The following is a 7,999-nucleotide window of genomic DNA, read 5'->3' on the forward strand; positions in this document are numbered from 1 at the left end:
GTGGAAGCGCTCGATTAATATCGACAAAATGAAATACAGATTTGCCTTGGTTTACAAGCAACAGAAGCTAGTTTCATTTTATGGGCTACTTTTTTGAGTTGCTTTAAATGTTAATGTAAACTTTGATCTGTAAGTAATACTTTAATCGACAGGTAGAAGTGTCCTTCATGTTTTCTAATTATATTGTCTATATTAAAGATATTTCATATTTCGAGTACCAATCAATTCGATACATGGTCTTTTTTATTTCACATTTAAAATATTTAGTTGGCAATTTTCCACCGAGTTCGAAACCGTAATAGTCGCTTTCAATCGGTTGGTCGAAGCTCATCCAAGGATGGTCTTGGTCTTCGACGCTCTCTCATTAGCATAGCAACGCGGAAACGCAACGTCACGCGGTGGATATACGCACGAAACTCAGGATCGCGCTCTTGTGACTCCTCCGACGATTCCGCGTGCATGTACGTCCTTTTGTCCGTGTGTTTGCAGCTTCGAATCGATCATCGGTGACAATACCGTAAGCAAATTGTAGAAACGTGCCGCAACAATGCGAATAACAGTTGTCTCCGCGCGTCTCGAAGATGTCAGGCGCATCTCAAATTCCCGTGAAGAAAGTACAGCCTTCCCTACAAGCCTAGACTTCTCTGGTATTCAAAATAGTGCTCTAGGAGGAAAATACCAATCAACCAAAGACAAACATCTTATTTTCCAGTTAACACCTCGGTATTCCAAGCTTTTAAGCTTATCGGTTTCTCTATAGGCAAGTACGAATACATCTAAATCGAGGTGTCCTAGATTTTTATATATTGTGGCTTATTCATTATTGATTATTCATCCTGTATGTCACAGAATTCATCCATCCTTCTTAAGAAATGTCTATTTTTCAAGTATTAAACTTAGATTCGGGTTACATTAGTCCCATTTTTTGCTTTTCTTTCCACCGAGACATAAAGCAAATTATATGAAGCTTCATTGTGTGCGAAATGAATAGAACAGACTTTCGATATGCGATCGATGATATCTTTCTCCAATATAATTCGTGACCCACATCTTTGCCAATTTTTTGAAACGAATAAAAAAAGGAAGGAGGAAGGGGCATCGTGGTTACTCGGCAATTAAATCATCCTCTAAAAAGACATTTCAAGGCGGCAGTGTCGGGCACCTGGTAGAGGGTAATGGGAGAGGACAGAAAACTGTTGGTAGGAAAAAAGGAAGAGAGACACGAACAGATGGTCGCATAAAGAAGGAGAGAAAGGAGTGGGCGCAGAAGAGACGACGAATACATTACGTACGGAGGAGAGAGTCGTTTCGAATCGTGTGCCGGGTCGATCGTCCTCCTCCGTGAAGCCGACCGCTCGCTTTCCCTTTCACACGCGGCGCTAATCGCCCATCGTTCTCTGATCTATCGGGTGGGAGGAAAAGAAAGAGAGAAGAAAACTGCGAGAGAAAAGGAGGGGTAACAGAGAGGAAAAGAAACCCGAACTCTGAGAGCGAAAAAGAGATGAATAGACAGGAAGAGCAAGAGACATAGAGGAAGGGAAGAAAACAGGTAGACAGGAGAGGAGGAACGATCTCAGAAGCGCCCTGGTCCAGGGAGAAGCGACCGACTACTTTCAGGATGGAAAAGAATCGTCTATCGTGTATATTGGTCGGTGGATGCGTGCAACTTTCTTCGATCACGCTGCACTGTCCCATGAATTACATAGGCGATATACCAAGATATCATAATAAATATGATCGATAAGAGTTAACATAAAATTACACGGTCGACAGACGCACAAACTTTTAACTTTTAGAGCGGTGACATCTTGACTGATATTTTAATTATCTCCTTACGAGATTCTCGTGTTTTATAATTAGTAGGATCATCTGGCACTATTTGAACTGAGGTCGATATTTATTACGAGCCGTAATAAAAATTGTATCTATTTGTTTTACGTCGACATCCTTCAAAATTGAAAAGCGTAAAGAAAGATAGCAGGACGTATATACACGCGTGTGATAATACGGACAGGAGTTTTAATCGATAAGATTAGCAGTGGATAGATAGGCGTAAAGAGTGACGTGTAAATTAATTGAAACTGTCAGCATGAATGAAGTAATCAAAGTGAATCAACGCGTCCTAATAGCAGATAACGTTCGATAATCCTGTCTCTACATCAGCCGGTGTTACGTCTAAAATTAGACGGAACCTTAGAATCAGTCGCATACATTGCAACAAGGGTACGTGCATCCACAGAAATTTTCTGGAAGTTTCAAAATACGTAATGCGTTTCGCGAATCGATTCGACTTGGTTATAGCTCCCGTTTCCATCTCGCCGTTTCCTTGACAGTTGGAGCGCGCGCTCGTTGCGTATATTATACAATGTTCCACGTGCGGTTCCGTTAAAGACTCGACGCCCACGCAGTGTGTCGCACAGGCTCGCAAACGACGACGCGGGGTGTATACCGGAGTTGCGGTGAAAATGAAAGTGCGCCGCACCGTTCTGTCGTTGAGGCATTATTGACCACCGATAGACTCGGTCGATGCGGTTGCTTTATTAGCATTTTCATTCATGGGCAAAGAAAGATAGAATTAACCGTGGATTTATGGGACAAGGAGGGTCGCATGTGGAAAAATTATAAGGAAAACAAGTACGTTTCGTGATTAACAGACGCGTGTATCAACGACTGCCGGTACTCGTTCGAAAAATGCTCACGTGTGGATCGAATCGTGTGCTGTACGATGTATAGGCTATGTATTCGCTCATGAACGGACGAAACGATTCAATGTTTCGCCATAAAACAGCTGGCGTACGCTCACAGGTTCATCGAGTATGCGATTAAAAGTGCTCTGCAATTAGCATTAGCCGCGCGGTACAATAACCTCAATCGATGTATTACCGCGATCGTAAACAAAATATTAGCATCCTAAATGGCAATTAGACCGATTGAGTTACGTAAACGGGCGGTAATTATATTTGCACACATGGGCACGTGTTATTATTAGCGTAATCAGAAGTAAGGATTTGACCTGTAACAATACTATATCTGTTTTATCAATGACTTATCATAGAGATCGTTTGAATTTTGATAGCTGGCGATTTCTAAGTGTTGCCCAAACGCTACCTGTCACTTTTCGCGTTCTTTGTCATTTCCTCTGGGAAGATTTGATTATATCATTATATGTATAATTACGTGATAGAAAACTTTGACGTGATAGAAAAACAAACAACGTTGTAGCGTCACGAAACAAGGTATATATGTATATATATATATATATATTTATCGGCTTGAGAAACTATTTCTTCGCACTCGATGATCAGACACGTCGCATAAATAATAATTACATTGCGACGTGGAATCATGGCGTTGAAAAATGTCTCTTAGGAGCAGGACGAAACAACGATCTTTCTTCATTCCCGCTTGATCGATTCGTGAACATAAAAGGTGAACGTTCGGGTTCTATAAATAGTATTATAAATGTGCGTGAACTCTCATTGCACGAGTATCAGCGTGACACTCTCCTTTCGTCGTGTAACTCGACGTTACACGCGGGCGGTTGCGTAATATAGCCTGTAAACCTCTCACCCTCGCTGGTTCTTCCTGACTACGAGAGAACCCATAACGACAACCGGTTCCACCTTCTCCTCCTTCTCCTCCTCCTTTTTTGTCCTTTTCTGCATCTCCGTTGGCCGCATCCTTCTTTCCGCGATGGACCGAACAAGCTCTCGCGCGAAACGAGCTCTCGAATTCGGCTTTAAAACACCGGTTCACCTCGTTGCACGTTCCGCACGATCCCAGAAATGTTGACAGAGGAGGCGTTAATGACGAAATTTATCTCTCACCTGGTAATCCGGCAGGTTAAAGTGAGTCACGTTGTTCTCTTCCAGAACGTGCATGATTGATTGTAATAGGTGTCTTCCTGGAACACCGTGCAATTTATCTTAGCTTCGTTGTTGAGAGTTTGGGTGAAGTGCAGAAAAGTTCAGGGGTACGTCGGTATAGGGAAATCTATCGCGAGCCGCAGGGAATGTAAAGGAATAAAATATTGATATTCTTAGAGGATTTATATGTCTTGATACGAAACATCCTAGGCGAGATAGTGTCCTCGCCAAGATATATTCCATCTACTTTGTTAATTGAGGTCAAACCGTCTCTACCAGTTGCGTAACCACCGTTTCACCCCACCAGTCAAGGGTTAATACGTAATACCGAGGCGTCTTAATTCGCTGTAATGCGGTGCAATTACAGGAACCATCGCTCTTAAATCAGTGTCTTGTGCATTAAATTTGAAATTATAATCGCTGTGCTGTAGTGTAACGTAGGGGTGGCAACATTTATCACTGTCGGTGAATTGTAGAATCATATTCGAACGTTTGCTAAAACGTCTTTCTCTTAGTTTCCTCTTCAAACGTGGTTTATCATCTCCTCGAAGGAATTCGTCTGCCGATTGGCAAAAACAATAGTTGACGATGGGCATGCGTGGGCTTGCGCGTTCTTTTTGAAAGGATCGCGTTAATCTGTCTCTTACATCGCTTTACGCAACTAGGACGCCACTCGAATCGAGGGGAAAAATGTTAATCGATCTGCGGTTGCTTAGGCCGCATCGTAACGGGAAGTCTACATTGAGAGTGAAAAGCGATATCAGGGAGGGACGAGACGAGAGAGAGGTTCACTGGCATCCGTGCTTCTCCACTGACAGCACATTACACGGGAGAAAGGTCATCTCAACCTAATAAAAAATTATGCGCCGTACACCTCTTGAGGAACGTTATACGGTACAATGATCTTCAGCAGCGGCACAAAGCGGTGGCAAGCTAATTAAAGAAAATGAGTAAATAATTTTGAGTTGACCGAGTGATCGTGAAAACAAGCTATCAGAAAAGAAATAATATTACTTTCCTGATTAAAAGAAAACAGGGATAGCAGGTCGAATTACTTTAAAGAATCCAAAGATATAATTTCTCTTCGTTGTAAATATGTCGCAACATTATTCGAAGCGAGCGTTCATAATGACACACGAGAGCTCTGCTACGATGCATATTTGCGAACTATCGAACAACGTAACTTCCATCGGATTTCGTCGAAGTTCCAAAAATTTTGAATCTATCATTCAGTTTAACACTGTGTCACTGGAGTGTGCCGAGGCAAACAACTTTTTTATATCTCTCTATCTTTTCTTTTTCATTTTTAGCACGACACCAAACTTGTCACTGTTCAACACACAGACTCGCGCGACCAATCGTCTTGATAGTCACGCTGGCCTTCGTCTGCGACATCTCACCGGAAGATTCCGGTTTGCGGATCGATCGAATGACCTTACTCTCTCTAGTCTATCCTAGATCAGTACTCGATTTACAAGTATCGAATAAAGAAACTTCAACTCTCACAAATGTCTTCATTTTCTAACGTACATACAGGCAGATATAAATGCCGTTATCTCGCAAATTAATCTCTGTGACGCAATTAAATGGTTGCATCAAAGCAATAGCCAGGTAGAATTTCGAAATATTGGGTGGCGACGATAAAATTTTAACGAGGATATTATTCGCTTAACCCTGCTCAACTCACTGATAAATTAATATCCATCTTTCTCCACCATTCTATATATATACATATATATCTCCTTTTTAATTAATCCATCTAGTGGCAACTTTCTTACTTTTCTAACGGACGATATTCTCCGTGAATTAACACCCGTGTTGAATTCCTTGACTGTGCCTGCTCGGCTCATAGGGATCTCTCGTTGCGGCTGAATTCTCACCAAAGAGTCGGCCCGGCGAACCGATCGAACGACCTTATCCTTCTCTTTCGCCTCTTCCAGATCAGTGCTCGTTTCACAGGTGGCGGACACGATACTGCTGTTTCGTCACGTGTCGAAGAGAGCTCGTCTTACGGGTGATTAACTGGGGCGACGTCGGCTCGTGCTTACGCCTCCGCTTTGCCACGCGTGCACCAGTCACCAGGGCCGCTGCATGAGGGTAGGGGCTGTTGGTAGCATTGGGGGGAGTTGCGGGGTAGCTCGACTGATGCATGAATGAAGGTTGCAGAGGTGGTGGAGAGCCGAGAGCGGAAGAGAGTAGACCGACGTCGGCACTCCTCGATAACGGTGAATCCATGCTTTCGTCTCTATCTCTCGTGTATCGTCTCCACGTCCGTTCATCTTTGTTCATCCCCCATTTTGCTTGATATCCTCGTCCGACTTGCGGCTTTCTCACGCCGACGTCTTTGTCTATCGGTGACCCACGCGCACGTACACAGAAACGACAATTACGATGGTGCAGCCGATGAGCGAGGGTAAATTATGACGTAGTTTTGTCACCGATTCGAAAAGATGCAGTTAATTGCCTTTATTTCCGGTCGCGTGCTTGTCAAGCAGCTTGTGGATTTCCGTGTTCATTTAATCACGCTTCTGTGCGTCAATCCGGGGTTCAGTCCATTGATGGACGGATAAACAGCGCGTTAGATTGACGGCCGGAGGTGAATAATTGCAAATCGTATCGACGTAATTAGAGGTCGTTTACGCTTCGACTGATTTATAGTGTAGTTATCCATGGTGGATCCGAGAATGAAATTTAAACGAGGAAATCGATCGGGTTCCAAAGATACCTTTGAATGCAGAAGAGTCGGGTAAGATCAAAAGAATGGATTGAATGATAAAAGGGGATGGTTCTTCATGAAGATGCAGACAGTTTCCTTGGATGTAATCGTGCTATGAGAGTATTTGCGAAACGTGTGGTTTATGTGATTTTTATAGGAAATAAAGCGTCGTTCACGATAGTAGCGTATACGCAGAGCGTCACGTCGGAACAACTTAAGCGGCTTCGTATCGATTTTCTTGTTTACTGGGAATTGCTTCATTCTGTAAAATGATAAATTTTGCTCACGTTGCTCAGCCGAAGATGAGAGAAGGAAACATTGTACAAAATTCTGATTACGTCACGAGTAGGACAAACAACATTTATCCTCTATAGATTCCTTCATAAAGAATTAAATTTTTACGAAATTCTAAATAACAAATTATAACTCCTCGATGCATATTTCACGATGCATTTTGCGTTCACGCACTTTGCGTTAGACATTGACTATCATTTTGCCCCACGACCACTCCGATAGTTCAGGAATCCGAATAAGGAAGGTTAACAAACGATATTGCACAAGTTCCATTTCCATCCATCAGTTTCCACGGTCTGTTTTAATTCCTCTCTCATCGATAATTCAAAAGCGATCGTTGGTGCCAAGACGCTCGTCGCACGACTACCAGGTGAACTCAGAATATGAACGGAAGCGGGCCAAGTGAACGCCAAATGCGGAAAATAGACGCTGACAGAAGATGGAAATAAACCGACGACCATGAAGGAGGTGTCGTAAGGAAATAAGCTATCGAGAGCGTAAAATACGTCTAAGAGAGAGAGTGTCCCTTTTACGAAAAAACGAATCAAGAGCAAGAAGTAGAGAAAAGAAGAAGAAGAAGAAGGCGGATACGAAGAAAAAGAAACAGAAGAAAGGATGATCCATGTACCGGTGTTAGGTCGGGTCGGGTTGGATTAGGTCGACTTGCGTGGGGTTGGATATCCGGGTGGAGGGAGATGGGTGATCGGTAGGTGGCGTGCTGACGTCACTATAGCGGCATCATCAGCCGCGTGGGCCAATAGGGACGCTCACTCGAGCCAGGTCCATCGATCCGCCGGCTGCTGTCGTGTGTGTTTATGACGTCCAAAGGTGACGTCATCGTTAGCGCCGTTCGCCGCCGCCGTCGCTACACACGCTACGGTTTTAATATAGCGGAGGAACGCGCGCGATCCGGACTCAGTTACGCGGCGGCCGGCCACCCGTGCGAGAGCGTATCGTTTTCTTGTAAAACTTGTCCGCGCTGTTTTTCACTCTCTGTCTTTCTCTTCTCTCTATTTATTCTCTACGGTTTCTCCTTCCTTTCTCTTTCAAATTTTCACGTATAACGCGAATCGTTGTCGATTCGCGGCCATCGATCTTGTCACGGCTTCTTTTGATCCGTTTT

This window comes from Bombus impatiens, unplaced genomic scaffold (genome assembly GCF_000188095.3).
Source record: "Bombus impatiens unplaced genomic scaffold, BIMP_2.2 scf_4012, whole genome shotgun sequence".
Classification (NCBI taxonomy): domain Eukaryota; kingdom Metazoa; phylum Arthropoda; class Insecta; order Hymenoptera; family Apidae; genus Bombus; species Bombus impatiens.